Source organism: Oncorhynchus kisutch, linkage group LG18 (assembly GCF_002021735.2).
Source record: "Oncorhynchus kisutch isolate 150728-3 linkage group LG18, Okis_V2, whole genome shotgun sequence".
In the NCBI taxonomy this organism is placed as follows: Eukaryota; Metazoa; Chordata; class Actinopteri; order Salmoniformes; family Salmonidae; genus Oncorhynchus; species Oncorhynchus kisutch.
The window spans coordinates 49,077,353-49,095,817 of NC_034191.2; the positions used below are offsets into that span (position 1 = coordinate 49,077,353).

Here is an 18,465-nt window from a genome sequence, read left to right on the forward strand (position 1 = left end):
CAGGCCTCCTGCATTTCACACTTTGTTGTTCCTTGGCAAACATAGGTATTTTAACCACAGCGACAGACTCAGAGAGACGTTTGACAATCTGGGCCAAGGGACGGTGTCCAGAGCAGACCACCTTCTTTCATTTCTGATTGTAGTTTTCAAACTGAAAGCCAGAACACTTGTCCAGTCCACAAAATTGCTTTGCATCATCTGCAATGTGGAGCATGCTATGCACATTGTAAACAACAAACTCTGGGCCGTTTAGCTCACTGGCCTTCTTGACAAAATAGGCTAGCAGTTCTTTTGCAAAGTAATAGTGCTGCTCAATGAGGTGTGGACAGACAAGTATACACATAGCCACTGAGAAGGTCAAAAAATTGTTATATAGGTCTGGTCTTAGGATGCCCTAAGTACAAGTTTGCCTGTGTACAGCATGAATTGACGGAATTCAGTGGCTTTCCATCTTTCGATTTCATCTAGACTCCTAGGCTTACGAGCAAAGATGTTGAGCACTGCCGGTTTCATCCCCAACATGCGGGCACTGATATTCATAATATGACCCATAGACATTCTTGTTTCCCTCTTTCCGTGCATCCAAGTCAGAATCAACTTCATTGTGACACCCAGACAAGCCTGATGCATATAGTCTACTGGGAAGGCCCTTCACCATGCCAATGTCCAACTCTATGAATGGAGACACCTGTTGGTGATGTTCTTGTTGAGTGTGCTCTCTAAATGACTGGTCAGTGCGTGCCTCTAGGTCTTCTACATCCTGATATGTAACTCACCCAAACCAGACTCCATTCTGGCTGCATCTCTCACATCTGAAGTATCCTGAGAATAGAATGCATTTTACCATGGCTCTGGCTGGTGTGTCACACACTACACATGTCAGAAGGATTTTTACTTGCCTGCCCCTATACACCATTCCCTCATCTTGAAGCTTCTTCATCTCTTGTATGGTATCATTAAGAAAGTCTAGGTCATTCGGTTTAGAATTTCCACATGAAAAAACACGGACCAGGTTATGTTTTTTGAGCTCTTGAATAGGGGTAGTCCATCAGCATTCAGAGACCCATTCAAATACTCAGTCTCATCTGTGAAGCAACTGGGACACTTGTCTAAGTTCTTCTTAAACATGTTCTCTACTCCCAAAAACACATAGTCAATGCCAGACTTAATTTCGACCCGCACATGTTGATCAGTTAACAATGTACGTGCACTACATGGCAGATCATCAACTCCATGTTTTTTCAGTATCTTGAGAAAACCATCTGCTTACGGTGTGCTTTATATTATTCACAACAAACCAAGAGGCTAAGTCTTCTCTTAGAGTGGATTCCATCACTGTGTCATTATCTGAGTCCCCATAAATATCCCTTTGACTGATTTCCCCACCACCGTCATCATCGGCTCCATAAATGTCCCCTTCACTGATTTCACCATCATCATCGGCTCCATGAATGTCCCCTTCAATGATCTCCCCATCATCATCAGTGTTGACTCAATGCTTGTCACTTTCTCTAATTTTGTTTGATGTGTCTAGGTCATAAGGACTTGGTGTGCATTCCATAGCAATCTCTGACTCCGCAGGATGAATGTTCCTTTCTTGGCCTGGCCTATTTAAGCTACAGTCCTTTTAGTAGCTTTCTGCTTAAGGCAATCCATTTCCTGTTGTAGCAGCGTTTTCTCGCTCTATCCATTATATCCTGAAATAAATGTATTGGTTGTGTCATTGGGATATATACACAGTGGCTAGTGGGGTGCTTAGTTGAGTAATTGGGTGGGTTAATTCATTTCGACAATTCAGATAATCACCTTACGTTAGCTGGCTGGAGAAGGAAGACTCTTATGAAGAGTAAGTTACCAAGGGCTACAGCTGGTTCGTTGATTGGCTGGTTGGCAGGCTGTAACTGTAGGCAGAAAACAGAGATTGCCATGTTTCAATTCAAGGTGACTTGATCTAAGTTACATTGAAACATCTGTGTCAGCGAACGCACCAGAGGCTTGGCTTGAGAAATCCGAAGCCGCAATACTTGGCAAAAGGAGAATGATGACCCAAAGAACACAAGGCAAAGGGGTAACGACCGAGGTAAAGACAGATTCAGGTTTTCCTGATGTCTACCAACAGCAGTTAGGGACCGTCAACATAGTGACAAATCCAAATTTTCACATTTCAATAGCTCTTTAACCATTACTCCTAAAACTTTCAAAACTAGTTCTAGCTAACCCGATGGCATAGACACACATTGCACAAACTTTTTTTTTTTTTTGTCGATTACATCTCGCACTATTTAAAATTATTTATTTACATTTTTGAATTTCAATAGCTCTTTGGTCATGTGACCTACTGACTTCAAACAAGGTTCAGAATGTACACTCAGTGGTCCTACACATTGCACACCTGTTAGTTTGTCCATTTTCTGGGGTGCATTCAACCCCTCCACTGTGGAGAGCTATGAGAGGTGTAGAATAAGTGGGGGGCCTCGGCCGTCGGGAGAGCCTCTTTTGGCAGGTGAGTGGAGCCGTTCGTGACAGGGTTGGGGTGCGGCCGGATGAGTTGCTGCCCCTCTCCTGATGTGCACCGCATGTTTGTGGAGAACCTGGTGCTACATCATTCGTAGACCACCTGATTCTGGGTCAGGGTTTCGTACGTAGCGATCTATTGAAAGTCAGCCCTCGATCCTAGATTTTGTCGGGGATGGAAGGCGTCTTCCACCACCTCCTTCTTTACTTACGGGTTACACGGTGCACGGAGAAGGGCCAGGGGCCAGACACAGTGTGAGAGAGCCCAGGCAGGTGGGCAGAAGGCATTGACATTGGGCTCTGGATAGATAGGGGACTAGGTGGTGGTCGCCCATCCGCCCGGTCCTGTCCTCTGGTGGGACTGTGAGTCAGGTTGGGACTTGCTGTGGAAGTTAAAAGGTCACCAGGTGCACAAGGAGGAATCCACCAAGGCGGGTAGCACTCAGAGCAGGGGCAGCCAGACTCAGGGGCTGGGGGCAGCACTCAGGCTGTGGAGGTTGGGTTGGGGACTTAGTCTCTGAGCGCATAAAAGTGGATGGGTCACCAGGTGCACAGAGCTTGTTTCAGGTTACCAGGTGCATAAGGAGGTCTCCATCAAGGCAGGGGGCACCCCCGAGTCCAAGCAGGAGCGGCCGGACTCTGGAGCTGGGGGCAACACTCAGGCCATGGATGTTGGAGTGGGGACTTAGTCTGTGAGCAGAAAAAATCTTGCGGGTCACCAGGAACACAGAACCTGTTTCGGGTTACCAGGTGCACAGATCCTGTTTCTAATTAGACATCTACAGTTCCACTGTCAGGAACCACGTGCACCTGTTAACCCATAACAGGCTCTGTGCACATAGTTCCTGACAGCGGGACTGTAGACATCTTAGAGTATAGCTTACACCCTCGAAATACAGACCTCCACACCTACACTCCCTACCCAGTCAACACCTCTCTCCCTTGGCCTTCGAGTATAGCTTACTCCCTGTAATTACCAAGGCCAAGGGAGAGGGGTGTTGAACGGGTTGGGAGAGTAGGTGTGGAAGCCTGGAGGTCTGTAGTTCCAGGGAGTAAGTTATACACTCTCAGGCCCAGGGAGAGGGCGGGCAGGGAGTGTAGTCCTTGAGGCCTGGAGTCAGAGGTCACCAGGTCAGGAAGGCCCAAGTGAATAGGTGTGTGAGTGACCAAAGAGCTATTGAAAATTAATGTAAAATTGTGTGAGATGAAAATTGACAAACTAAAGGGTGTGCAACATAGAAGGGTAGTCAGTGGACATTCTGAACCTTGTTTGAAGTCAGTAGGTCACATGACCAAGGAGCTAAGGTCCAAATTGTGAAAATCAAATCAAATTTTATTTGTCACATACACATGGTTAGCAGATGTTAATGCGAGTGTAGCGAAATGCTTGTGCTTCTAGTTCTGACAATGCAGTAATAACCAACAAGTAATCTAACTAACAATTTCAAAACTACTGTCTTATACACAGTGTAAGGGGATAAAGAATATGTACATAAAGATATATGAATGAGTGATGGTACAGAGCAGCATAGGCAAGATACAGTAGATGGTATCGAGTACAGTATATACATATGAGATGAGTATGTAAACAAAGTGGCATAGTTAAAGTGGCTAGTGATACATGTATTACATAAGGATGCAGTAGATGATATAGAGTACAGTATATACGTATGCATATGAGATGAATAATGTAGGGTATGTAACATTATATTAGGTAGCATTGTTTAAAGTGGCTAGTGATATATTTTACATAATTTCCCATCAATTCCCATTATTAAAGTGGCTGGAGTTGAGTCAGTGTGTTGGCAGCAGCCACTCAATGTTAGTGGTGGCTGTTTAACAGTCTGATGGCCTTGAGTTAGAAGCTGTTTTTCAGTCTCTCGGTCCCAGCTTTGATGCACCTGTACTGACCTCGCCTTCTGGATGATAGCGGAGTGAACAGGCAGTGGCTCGGGTGGTTGTTGTCCTTGATGATCTTTATGGCCTTCCTGTAACATCGGGTGGTGTAGGTGTCCTGGAGGGCAGGTAGTTTGCCCCCGGTGATGCGTTGTGCAGACCTCACTACCCTCTGGAGAGCCTTACGGTTGTGGGCGGAGCAGTTGCCGTACCAGGCAGGGATGCAGCCCGCCAGGATGCTCTCGATTGTGCATCTGTAGAAGTTTGTGAGTGCTTTTGGTGACAAGCCGAATTTCTTCAGCCTCCTGAGGTTGAAGAGGCGCTGCTGCGCCTTCTTCACGATGCTGTCTGTGTGAGTGGACCAATTCAGGTTGTCTGTGATGTGTATGCCGAGGAACTTAAAACTTGCTACCCTCTCCACTACTGTTCCATCGATGTGGATAGGGGGGTGTTCCCTCTGCTGTTTCCTGAAGTCCACAATCATCTCCTTAGTTTTGTTGACGTTGAGTGTGAGGTTATTTTTCTGACACCACACTCCGAGGGCCCTCACCTCCTCCCTGTAGGCCGTCTCGTCGTTGTTGGTAATCAAGCCTACCACTGTTGTGTCGTCCGCAAACTTGATGATTGAGTTGGAGGTGTGCGTGGCCACGCAGTCGTGGGTGAACAGGGAGTACAGGAGAGGGCTCAGAACGTACCCTTGTGGGGCCCCAGTGTTGAGGATCAGCGGGGTGGAGATGTTGTTGCCTACCCTCACCACCTGGGGGCGGCCCGTCAGGAAGTCCAGTACCCAGTTGCACAGGGCGGGGTCGAGACCCAGGGTTTCGAGCTTGATGACGAGCTTGGAGGGTACTATGGTGTTGAATGCCGAGCTGTAGTCGATGAACAGCATTCTCACATAGGTATTCCTCTTGTCCAGATGGGTTAGGGCAGTGTGCAGTGTGGTTGAGATTGCATCGTCTGTGGACCTATTTGGGCGGTAAGCAATTTGGAGTGGGTCTAGGGTGTCAGGTAGGGTGGAGGTGATATGGTCCTTGACTAGTCTCTCAAAGCACTTCATGATGACGGAAGTGAGTGCTACGGGGCGGTAGTCGTTTAGCTCAGTTACCTTAGCTTTCTTGGGAACAGGAACAATGGTGGCCCTCTTGAAGCATGTGGGAACAGCAGACTGGTATAGGGATTGATTGAATATGTCCGTAAACACACCGGCCAGCTGGTCTGCGCATGCTCTAAGGGCGCGGCTGGGGATGCCGTCTGGGCCTGCAGCCTTGCGAGGGTTAACACATTTAAATGTCTTACTCACCTCGGCTGCAGTGAAGGAGAGTCCGCATGTTTTCGTTGCAGGCCGTGTCAGTGGCACTGTATTGTCCTCAAAGCGGGCAAAAAAGTTATTTAGTCTGCCTGAGAGCAAGACATCCTGGTCCGTGACTGGGCTGGTTTTCTTCTTGTAGTCCGTGATTGACTGTAGATTAGACCTGGGGAATAGGAGTGGAGCTAGGCAATGTTGTGTGCAATTTTTACAACATCATGACACTTATTTGGAGTCTGTGGCTCCAGTGGTTTGAAATCTTTTGAGGTTTGAAAGCATGAATGTGTCAAACGGTACCAAATCCCTACCTATTGGCTACGTTGGAATAAGTTTCAAATACATTTATTTTTAAACGTTTATTTGAAACCTACTGACAACGTTTATTAACGTTGGCCAAGAGTTCCTTTTTGTATGTGTCAAACAGTACCAAATCCCAACCTATTGGATACATTTGGAATAGGTTTGAAATACTTTTTTTCTTTTAAAAAGCTCTATTTTGGAATGTTGAGAGGACGTTTTTACAACGTTTGTTTATGCAACACCAATATACAACCTTTTCCAACTTAAGTTCAACGTTGATTTAGGTTCCAGGAATGTTTTGTGCGACTTGGGTAAACGTGGACTCATTGGAAATGTGTAGTTCCAAGCCAGTGGTGGGTGCTGAGGGGAGAACGGCTCATAATAAATAGAAAGGACACAAACAAATGGAAACCATGTTGCCTCTCCTTAATGTCAATATACCTTGTCCATTGCTGTTCTGGTTAGTGTTTATTGGATTATTTCACAGTAGAGCCTCTAGCCCTGCTCATTATACCTTATCCAACCTCTCAGTTCACCACCCACACATGCGATGACATCAACTGGTTTCAATTATGTTTCTAGAGACTATCTCTCTCATCATCACTCAATGTCTAGGTTTACCTCCACTGTATTCACATCCTACCATACCTTTGTCTCTACATTATACCTTGAAGCTATTTTATCGCCCCCAGAAACCTCCTTTTACTCTCTGTTCCGGACGTCCTAGACGACCAATTCTCATAGCTTTTAGCCGTACCCTTATCCTACTCCTCCTCTGTTCCTCTGGTGATTGAGAGGTGAATCCAGGCCCTGCAGTGCCTAGCTCCACTCCTATTCCCCAGGCACTCTCTTTTGATGACTGTAATAACCTTGGTTTCATGCATGTTAACATTAGAAGCTTCCTCCCTAAGTTTGTTTTATTCACTGCTTTAGCACACTCTGCCAACCCGGATGTCCTAGCCGTGTCTGAATCCTGGTTTAGGAAGACCAACCAAAAACATCCCTGACTACAACATTTTCAGACAAGATAGAAAGGCCAAAGGGGGTGGTGTTGCAATCTACTGCAGAGATTCAGAGTTCTGTCCTACTATCCAGGTCTGTACCCAAACAATTTGAACTTCTACTTTTAAAATCCAACTTTCTAAAAACAAGTCTCACTGTTGCCACCTGCTATAGACCACCCTCTGCTCCCAGCTGTGCTCTGGACACTATATGTGAACTGATTCCCCCCCCCCCATCTATCTTCCGAGCTCATGCTGCTAGGTGACCTAAACTGGAACATGCTTAACACCCCAGCAATCCTACAATCTAAGCTTGATGCCCTCAATCTCACACAAATTATCAATGAACCTACCAGGTACCACCCCAAAGCCGTGAACACGGGCACCCTCATAGATATCATCCTAACCAACTTGCCCTCTAAATACACCTCTGCTCTTTTCAACCAAGATCTCAGTGATCACTGCCTCATTGCCTGCATCCGTAATGGGTCAACGGTCAAGCGACCTCCACTCATCACTGTCAAACGCTCCCTGAAACACTTCAGCGAGCAGGCTTTTCTAATCGACCTGGCCCGGGTATCCTGGAAGGATATTGACCTTCCTCACCGTCTTAAACTTCTTGATGCACCCATCCCGTTAGTGGGATCATTTCCGTCAACATCCGCTTAATTGCAGAGCACCAAATTCAAATTAAATTACAAAAAATATTTAATTTTCATGAAATCACAAGTGCAATATAGCAAAACACAGTTTAGATTGTTGTTAATCCACCTGGGGTGTCAGATTTCAAAAAAGCTTTTTGGCGAAAGCATACCAAGCGTTTATGTAATGACATCTCTCTCAGCAGACAAAATATTACAAACAGCTAGCAGCCAAGTAGATTGGTCAGAAAAGCAATAAAATGAATCGCTTACCTTTGATCTTCAGATGTTTGCACTCACAAGACTCCTAGTTACACAATAAATGTTCCTTTTGTCCATAAAGATTATTTTTATATCCAAAATACCTCCATTTGGTTGGCGCGTTATGTTCAGAAATCCGCAGGCTCGAGCGGTCACGACCGGGCAGACACAAATTCCAAATAGTATCCGTAAAGTTTGTCAAACGTTGTACCGTAAAAAACATGTCAAACGTTTTTTATAATCAATCCTCAGGTTGTTTTTACAATATATAATCGATAATATTTCAACCAGACTGTACCTTCTTCAATAGGAGAGAGAGAGAAAATGTCTGCTCCAAGCTGTTGCGCATGCAAAACGCTGCTGGCACCCAAGCCATACAATGACGCGATGTGATCTTTCTCGTTCATTTTTCAAAATAAAAGCCTGAAACTATGTCTAAAGACTGTTCACAACATGTGGAAGCCATAGGAAAAGGAATCTGGTTGATATCCCTTTAAATGGAGGGAAGGCAGTCAATGGAACAGAGAGCTTTCATGAAAAACAGCACGTCTGGGTTGGATTTTCCTCAGGTTTCCACCTGCAATATTAAATCTGTTATCCTTTTGTGACTAGGGGGCAGTATTTTCATTTTTGGAAAAATAACGTTCCCGTAGTAAACGTGATATTTTGTCAGGACAAGATGCTAGAATATGCATATAATTGACAGCTTAGGATAGAAAACACTCTAAAGTTTCCAAAACTGTAAAGATATTGTTTGTGAGTATAACAGAACTAATATTGCAGGCGAAAGCCTGATAAAAATCCAATCCGGAAGTGCCTCATGTTTTGAAAGCTCTGCGTTCCAATGCGTCCCTATTGAGCAGTGAATGGGCTATCAACCAGATTACTTTTTCTCCGTATTCCCCAAGGTGTCTACAGCATTGTGACGTAGTTTTACGCAATTATGTTGAAGAATACCCGTAAGCGGCTACATTGCGCAAGTGGTCACCTGATGACTCTCAGAGTGATTCTCGTGTAAAATACAGAGGTAGCCATTATTCCAATGGGTCCTACTGAAAAAACAATTGTCCCGGTGGATATATTATCGAATAGATATTTGAAAAACACCTTGAGGATTGATTATAAACAACGTTTGCCATGTTTCTGTCGATATTATGGAGCTAATTTTGAATATTTTTCGAAGTTTTTGTGACTGCAATTTCCTGGCGATTTCTCAGCCAAACGTGAAGAACAAACTAAGCTATTTCACCTACAAAAATTATATTTTTGGAAAAAAGGAACATTGGCATCTAACTGGGAGTCTCGTGAGTGAAAACATCTGAAGCTCATCAAAGGTAAACGATTTAATTTGATTGCTTTTCTGATTTCCGTGACCAAGTTACCTGCTGCTAGCTGGACAAAATGCTATGCTAGGCTATCGATAAACTTACACAAATGCTTGTCTAGCTTTGGCTGTAAAGCATATTTTGAAAATCTGAGATGACGGGGTGATTAATAAAAGGCTAAGCTGTGTCTCAATATATTTCACTTGTGATATACATGAATAGGAATATTTTCTAGGAATATTTATGTCTGTTGCGTTATGCTAATTAGTGCCAGTCGATGATTACGCTCCCTCATGCGGGATGGGGAGTCACTAGAGGATTTATACTCACAGACAATATTTTGACAGTTTTGGCAACTTTAGAGTGTTTTCTATCCTAATCTGACAATTATATGCATATTCTAGATTCTGGGCCTGAGAAATAGGCAGTTTCATTTGGGTATGTTTGTCATCGGCAGTGGTTAGTGGTTAGAGCATTGGACTAGTAACCGAAAGGTTGCAAGTTCAAATCCCCGAGCTGACAAGGTACAAAATATGTCGTTCTGCCCTTGAACAGGCAGTTAACCCACTGTTCCTAGGCCGTCATTGAAAATAAGAATTTGTTCTTAACTGACTTGCCTAGTAAAATAAAGGTACAAATAATAATAATCCAAACATCAAAACACTGCCCCCTACACTCAACATGTTAAATAAGCATGCCTCATTCAAGAAATTTAGAACCAGGAACAGATCTAGCCATTGGTTCTCTCCAGACCTGACTGCCCTTAACCAACACAAAAACATCCTATGGCGTTCTGCATTAGCATCAAACAGCCCCTGGGATATGCAACTTTTCAGGGAAGTCAGAAACCAATATACACAGGCAGTTAGAAAAGCCAAGGTTAGCCTTTTCAAGCAGAAATTTGCTTCCTGCAACACAAACTCAAAAAAGTTCTGGGACACTGTAAATCCATGGAGAATAAGAACACCTCCTCCCAGCTGCCCACTGCACCGAGGAAAGGAAACTCTGTCACCACCGATAAATCGACTATAATTGAGAATTTCAATAAGCATTTTTTCTACGGCTGGCCATGCTTTCCACCTGGCTACCCCTACCCCGGTCAACTGCACTGTACCCCCCCACAGCAACTCGCCCAAGCCTTCCCCATTTCTCCTTCTCCCAAATCCAGTCAGCTGATGTTCTGAAAGAGCTGCAAAATCTGGACCCCTACAAATCATCCAGGCTAGACAATCTGGACCCTTTCTTTCTAAAATTATCTGCAGAAATTGTTGCAACCCCTATAACTAGCCTGTTCAACCTCTCGTGTCGTCTGAGATTCCCAAAGATTGGAAAGCAGCTGCGGTCATCCCCCTCTTCAAAGGGGGGGGACACTCTTGACCCAAACTGCTACAGACCTATACAGTATCTATCTTTCCCTGCCTTTCTAAGGTCTTCAAAAGCCAAGTCAATAAACAGAGTACCGACCATTTCGAATCCCACCGCACCTTCTACGCTATGCAATCTGGTTTCAGAGCTGGTCATGGGTGCACCTCAGTCACACTCAAGGTCCTAAACGATATCTTAACCGCCATCGATAAGAAAAAATACTGTGCAGCCGTATTCATTGACCTGGCCAAGGCTTCGACTCTGTCAATCACCACATCCTCATCGGCAGACTCGATAGCCTTGGTTTCTCAATTGATTGCCTCCCCTGGTTCACCAACTACGTCTCTGATAGAGTTCAGTGTGTCAAATCGGGGGGCTGTTGTCCGGGCCTCTGGCAGTGTCTATGGGGGTGCCACAGGGTTCAATTCTTGGGCCGACTCTCTTCTCTGTATACATCAATGATGTCGCTCTTGCTGCTGGTGAGTCTCTGATCCACCTCTACGCAGACGACACCATTCTGTATACTTCTGGCCCTTCTTTGGAAACTGTGTTAACAACCCTTCAGACGAGCTTCAATGCCATACAACTCTCCTTCCGTGGCCTCCAATTGCTCTTAAATACAAGTAAAACTAAATGCATGCTCTTCAACCGATCGCTGCCTGTACCTGCCCGCCGGTCCAGCATCACTAATCTGGACGGTTCTGACTTATAATATGTGGACAACTACAAATACCTAGGTGTCTGGCTAGACTGTAAACTCTCCTTCCAGACTCACATCAAACATCTCCAATCCAAAGTTAAATCTAGAATTGGCTTCCTATTTTGCAACAAAGCATCCTTCACTCATGCTGCCAAACATACCCTCGTAAAACTGACCATCCTACCGATCCTCTACTTCGGCGATGTCATTTACAAAATAGCCTCCAATACCCTACTCAATAAATTGGATGCAGTCTATCACAGTGCCATCTGTTTTGTCACCAAAGCCCCATATACTACCCACCACTGCGACCTGTATGCTTTCGTTGGCTGGCCCTCGCTTCATATTCGTCGCCAAACCCACTGGCTCCAGGTCATCAGGTCACCCTTATTTCAGCTCGCTGGTCACCATAGCAGCACCCACTTGTTGCATGCGCTCCAGCAGGAATATCTCTCTGGTCACCCCCAAAACCTCTCCTTCCAGTTCTCTGCTGCCAACGACTGTAACGAACTACAAAAATCTCTGAAACTGGAAACACTTATATCCCTCACTAGCTTTAAGCACCAGCTGTCAGAGTAGCTCACAGATTACTGCACCTGTGCATAGCCCATCTATAATTTAGCCCAAACAACTACCTCTTCCCCTACTGTATGTATTTATTTATTTAGCTCCTTTGCACCCCATTCTTTTTATTTCTACTTTGCACATTCTTCCACTGCAAATCTACCATTCCTGTGTTTTACTTGCTATATTGTATTTACTTTGCCACCATGGCCTTTTTTTGCCTTTACCTCCCTCATTTTCTCACATCGTATATAGACTTATTTTTCTACTGTATAATTGACTGTATGTTTGTTTTACTCCATGTGTAACTATGTGTTGTTGTATGTGTCGAACTGCTTTGCTTTATCTTGGACAGGTCGCAATTGTAAATGAGAACTTGTTCTCAACTTGCCTACCTGGTTAAATAAAGGTGAAATAAAAATATATATGTTTTTGATGTATTTGATACCATTCAACCCATTCCTCTCCGACCATTACCATGAGCCAGTTCTCCCCAATTCAGGTGCAACCAGCCTCCTGTGGTTCGGACTGTGTTCTTTAGGAGGTGATTATATTAAAACCACATAGTTATAACATTTATTTAACAATCCCTTGAAAACGGCATGTAGTTAGTTGTCAATGGTTTTAATGGAGCTGATGAATGCCCAAACCGTTTATGACATGTGTGAGTACACATTGGCAAAATGTTTTTATTAACTTGTTGCCAGTTACACAGTTAAAGGCACTAAACCTCTTGATAACATGAACACACTAACAAGCTCTGCTAGGGCGAGTTAAATGTTCAGAGGTGTTTTCTCATTTGTGTTTGGAAGTAGCTAGCAAGCTAGCCAACTTTAGCCAGTTAGCTTGGCTGCTTGATTGCCGTTATGAAGTCAGAACAAACGGATCAACACAACTCCTCGGCCATAGCGTCCAGTGTGAGCTCCGAGGGCGAAATACACGGCATTTACGAACGGACAATCTGACAATGCACCTAATTTACACACGCCCAGAGCGCATTCTGACACTCCAGAGTGAATCTGTATGTAACATGATATTGGTCAAAAAACGATTTGGAAGAGGAAGCGAGACATCCCACTCCCTCGTTTTTGTGATTCATATAGAGTCAATGAACTAACACATTCGGCACACACTGGTTGAATCAACGTTGTTTTCACGTCATGCCAAGGAAATGACGTAGAACCAATTTGGAATAGACGTTGAATTGACGTATGTGCCCAGTGTCAAACAGACCAGACCCAGCCCAGAATACTTTCGGTATTTGCGGGACCAGACCCAGCTGTAATACATTGTTGCCTATGGGAGAGACACCCCGTTAAGCAGACCGGAACTGACAGTTTTTTAATGTTAAACGGACTGAGTGGGACATCTTTATTTATCCATCATCTTTGACTATAACGTTGTATCACGTGGAAGAGCGTTTACCTGGTCACATGGTCAGATCATAGTGCCGCGAGACGATTCAATGTCGAGCTGAATTGAGCTGCGGTTGTTGAGGAGATACGACCGTGACAAATTAGGGATACCGGCTGGCAAATGACTGTCTGCAAACGGTACGTATACAAGTACTACTCTCACCGGTGAAGTTGATAAGCTCCAGTTTTCTGAGAAACAGTAGGTTTTTCATAGAGCCTTTGGTGTGAAGCTCACGTTTGACTGGGCTATGTAGGGCAACACAGTATCGGCTTTATGCTGCTGTATGAAGCTATAAGGAAATGTTTTTTTTAGGATTTCTGACGACCAGTTTCTGCGAGCTTTCGCTCCTGTAGTTCTAAATGGTTGGCAAATTTAACATACATACATATGTTTAAGCATATGTGTAGGTTAGGGTAGGCTTGTCTCTGTAGTTTGTCTGTCCTGGCGCATTTCAGGAAATGTGAATATCATCACAGCTAAATATCACACAATCTTACTCCGAATAGGGAGGGCAAATTAAGGTGCTGCTGCACAGTCACTATGGAAACTACTCGTGTTAACTATTTCTAGAACTCAATTGTGAATACGAGCATTTTTAGTCTCTCAAACTGGTTAAAATAGCGATCAATATGTAATCGTTCCAATAATCTGTGGATTTGCTTCATTTACTATAACCCTAGATTAAAATATTGAATACTTTTTGACATCATTATTTAAAGAACTGCAATATGTAAGATTTTGGGTGACCCGACCAAATTCATATAGAAATGAGAATTATGTCATTCTCATTGAAAGCATGTTTAAGAAGTGTTAGATGTGTCATATTTGCTCTTTTTCTAAGCTTCCAGTAGTTTGTCTTTTTTTACTTTCGGTTATTGAAAATATATTTCACAGCGGTTTCTACACTTGTAGAATCATCTACGCTACGCTTGTTTTGTCACATAAACGGAAATTAGGTGTTAAAAGTAATTAAAAGTAATTTATATTATGCTACTTTCCGTGATGTGGACAGGATGTGTTACTATTTACACATCCTTTTGACAGCAGATTGGTGATGTTAGTATACAACTTCATAGCCAATGACACGATCAATTGCTTAAAACAGTTTAATATCATTGGTTTTGTACTGTTGATTTTGTCATACTGCGCTGGAGGTTGTTGGACTTCGAACTCTTGCTCTCATTTTCGAACTCCAATGGCACGGAGAAGTCAGGGCTGGCTCTCTATAAGTCACTTGCCTCACACCGATACATGGATTTGAGAGTCAATTAACAGCCAACCCTTGTCAGTGTTAATATACTATGTCAGGTCGTGATAACAAAGCAACTGATTTGTTTCTGCAGCCTCCTAGAATCTAGACCACTGTCTTTAGCTAATTCAATACCCAGAGTATGTGAGCAGAGCGAGGAGCAGAGCGTCCCCAATTTGACTGGAGCGAGATTCCCAAAGGCTGGAGCGCCATTAGCCTTCTCGCCCGCTCCAATTTCTCTCCAGTAGCGGTCACTTCACGAGCTCAGGGCATGCCCGGCCCAGCATGCATTTGTAGTCTACTTGTATAGATTTTGCTGCTGTAACCGGTGTGAAATGGCTAGCTAGTTAGCGGGGGGCACACTAATCGGTGACATCACTCGGTCTGAGACCTTGAAGTAGTTGTTCCCTTGCTCTGCAATGGCCGTGGCTTTTGTGGAGCGATAGGTAACGATGCTTTGCGGGAGACTGTTGTCGATGTGTGCAGAGGGTCCCTGGTTCGAGCCCAGGTAGGGGCAAGGAGAGGGACGAAAGCTATACTGTTACACTGCTATAGCCCCTTTAGCTACTGCCATGGAGTTTGCAAAATATTTTCATAAAGAAACTGATAAAACACACAGGTGCAAATTCAAGGTGACTTACAAAGATGAGGACCAAGAGTAAGAGAGGGAGTGCGGTGATGTAGTGTCCACAACTAAACAATCATTGTGCGATCTGAAAAGACACGTATCCTGAAAGCATGATGGTGTACTTACTACATGCACATGCTAAAAGAAAGGAACAAGGTGGGTAGATGACTGCACTGGATATCGATGCATCCCTAATCAATATGAGTGATTAACAAAATAGTGTTGCGTTTACCTTTCCCACTTGAAGCAAAATGCAACAATCGAAAATGTAGCTGTCTGTCTTCTACAAGTTGTCCTCTTGATAGAAGACAAGTTGAAACTAACAACCAATTTTTTGGCAGTTTTAGAATAAAAAATGGAACTTTCAACATTCATTTTTTTCCACCTTTATTTAACCAGGTAAGTAGTTGAGAACAAGTTCTCATTTGCAACTGCGACCCGGCCAAGATACTTAATTTCCAATCGTATTCAGGTAAAGTTCAACCCACTTACTGTGGCTTGTTGACGAGACCGATCATCCAAGCTTCACTTTTATTTGTTGAGAGCCACGATTGTGTTCGCTGCATGACCAACATAGTGCTAGCTTCCTTTAATTTGTGCTAGGCTACTAGCCCACGAGGTGAACGCTAGCTACGTTCACATTAATTATTAGCTTCTCCAGTTAGTCCTGTGCTAACTAGCTAGGCTACTAGCCCAAGTGCGAATGCTAGTTACAATTAATTTTGTTCTCGGATTAACTGTTTTTTGGAGCCATGGAGCCTGTTAGCTCAGCCCAAGGGGTACAGAGCAAGGCCTCGGCCCTTGGCCCAGCACCTGCACATCTGTCCATGCAGAGCAACCATATCAAGCAAGGACTGTGTGTCGTCTGCCTGGATCCTGAAGACTTAGAAGCAGTGTTCGACGACCCCAAATCATGCATCTATTGTGGGGATTTTGCTGCTAACACCCTCCGTCGAAGAGGGACTGGTACGACGTGAGGAAACTCCCCTCTCGCACCGTCCAAGGCAAGCAACTCCCCCCAAACTTGCGTGGCGGAAGCCAAACACAATTGGGACAAATGCTTGACCAGCAAGGTTCAAACAAGACTATTTGCCAGCATGAATGTCAAGGATATGTAGGAGCAAATCACCGATGGTCAAGCCGTCAATGGCCAAGCACCTCAACCCCAGTACCCTGTCACTAACAGGCACTTCGCTCCCTGGTAAGACGGAACAAGGCTCCGCATCCATCTGCCAAAAGGTCTACGCGTCTGCCACACGTTCTGGATGGGCGTTGAACGTTACGTCCCTACTTCTGGCTTACCAGGCTAATTAGCTAGATATGCATCATCTATCGGCAGACCTTTGGAATGATATCTGTGTGGTCACAGAACTCAACCACTGAGCCTCAAGGGGTAGGGGCACCATTCAAGGCCTTGCCTTGCAGGCTGTCGGCTGTGGCAGGGAGAGGGAAAGCCCTGGTGCCAGTGAATTGCCAAGGGAAGCTCCCAGTGACGCAGCAGGCATCGACATTAGTTTGGATCCCCCAAATAGGGGCCAACAGTGCCCCCTGTGGCAGGGAGGCGCAGCCAACAGTTCACCCCGTGTTCTGGGCAAACCCATCTAGAGTGGAACAAAGACAATGGGGGAGAGGCACATCTATGCTCCTAGACCCCTTTGTGCAGTGATCCATTCTCATGCGTTTGCTCTCAAGGAAGATTGAGGGAATCCATTCTACCCTTGAGTGCTCTCCTTGCCAAGGCTCTCCACCCGGCTCTAGTTGAATCATCCAGGGCAGGAGGATTAAGGGCTCTATTCAATCTGTATCGTAGAAGTTCCGCATTACAGCTTGATTGCCTATAAATTTGGTGGAGACTGCATTCACTGTAAACACTGCTTATGTTGGCTCAATCAGAAATGACCTGTACATTTATTTTGCAGAATCTTTACAGATTGAATAGAGCCCAAATTGTCAGTCGCCCCCAAGCACTGTTCCAGTGTGTCATCACTGCCCTTTTCAATAAAAAGTGTCTGCTGTACCAGGCATCATGCCAAGGACAAAGCAAAAATACAATAGAAAGGATACTCGCTCCATCGCCTTTGGCACCACTGGTGATCAAGAGTCTACCAACCTGTAGGCTAGTCGCCACCAGAGCAGAGGGAACTGGCGTACGTTTGCAGTCCAGCCCTGGGTCTCGTCCACGGTTACGAAGGGGTACAGACTGCAGTTTGCTCTGGGACCACCTATTTTCAACAACATTTTGAAATCAGTGGTGACGCGACTCTGCAGGCATTCTCCTCTCTTTTATGGGACTATCAGGGCGATACCAGCGGCAGAGAGCCATTTCGACTTCTATTCCTGGTGATTCCTGGTTCCCAAAAAGAGGGAGGAGACCTACGGGTCCTCAACAGCTATCTGAATAAGTTCACATTCTGTATACTTATGTTCAACGTGCTGTCTCGCTCTATTCATTGAGGCAACTGGTTCACCTCAGTCGACCGAAAGGATGGTTATTTTCAGATACAGTTGAAGTCGGAAGTTTACATACACTTAGGTTGGAGTCATTAAAACTCGTTTTTTTTAACCACTCCACAAATTTCTTGTGAACAAACCATAGTTTGGCAAGTCGGTTAGGACATCTACTTTGCATGACACAAGGAATTTTTTCAACAATGGTTTAGACATTATTTCACTTATCATTCACTGTATCACAATTCTAGTGGGTCAGAAGTTTACATACACTATGTTGACTGTGCCTTCAAACAGCTTGGAAAATTCCAGGAAGGGATGTCATGGCTTTAGAAGCCTCTGATAGGCTAATTGACATAATTTGAGTCAATTGGAGGTGTACCTGTGGATGTATTTCAAGGCCTACCTTCAAACTCAGTGCCTTTTTGCTTGACATCATGGGAAAATCAAAAGAAATCAGCCAAGACCTCAGGAAAAATAATTGTAGACCTTTACAAGTCTGGTTCATCCTTGGGAGCAATTTCCAAATACCTGTACCAAAGGTACCATGTTTATCTTTACAAACAATAGTACGCAAGTATAAACACCATGGGACCACGCAGCCGTCATTCTTCTCAGGAAGGAGCCGTGTACTGTCTCCTAGAGATTAACCTACTTTGGTGTGAAAAGTACAAATCAATCCCAGAACAACAGCAAATGACCTTGTGAAGATGCTGGAGGAAACGGGCACAAAAGTATCTATATCCACAGTAAAACGAGTCCTATATCGACATAACCTGAAAGGCTGCTCAGCAAGGAAGAAGCCACTGCTCCATAACCGCCATAAAGCCAGACTACGATTTGCAACTGCA

The 18,465-nt window shown here is 44.4% G+C and overlaps 1 protein-coding gene across 7 annotated transcripts in view; it reads left to right on the top strand.

Annotated features, from left to right (window-relative positions):
- The first annotated feature begins 13,118 nt into the window (after window positions 1-13,118).
- LOC109908788 (phosphatidate phosphatase LPIN2) overlaps window positions 13,119-18,465 on the top strand; it is a 57,463-nt gene continuing 52,116 nt past the window's right edge. For 2 of the 7 annotated variants that reach the window (XM_031796217.1, XM_031796218.1), the window contains exon 1: window positions 13,153-13,426. The gene's annotated coding sequence lies outside the window, so the exon portion shown is untranslated. Of the gene's footprint in view, window positions 13,427-18,465 lie in introns of all 7 variants that reach the window. The other 5 variants (XM_031796220.1, XM_031796222.1, XM_031796221.1 and 2 more) reach the window with 4 other exon arrangements.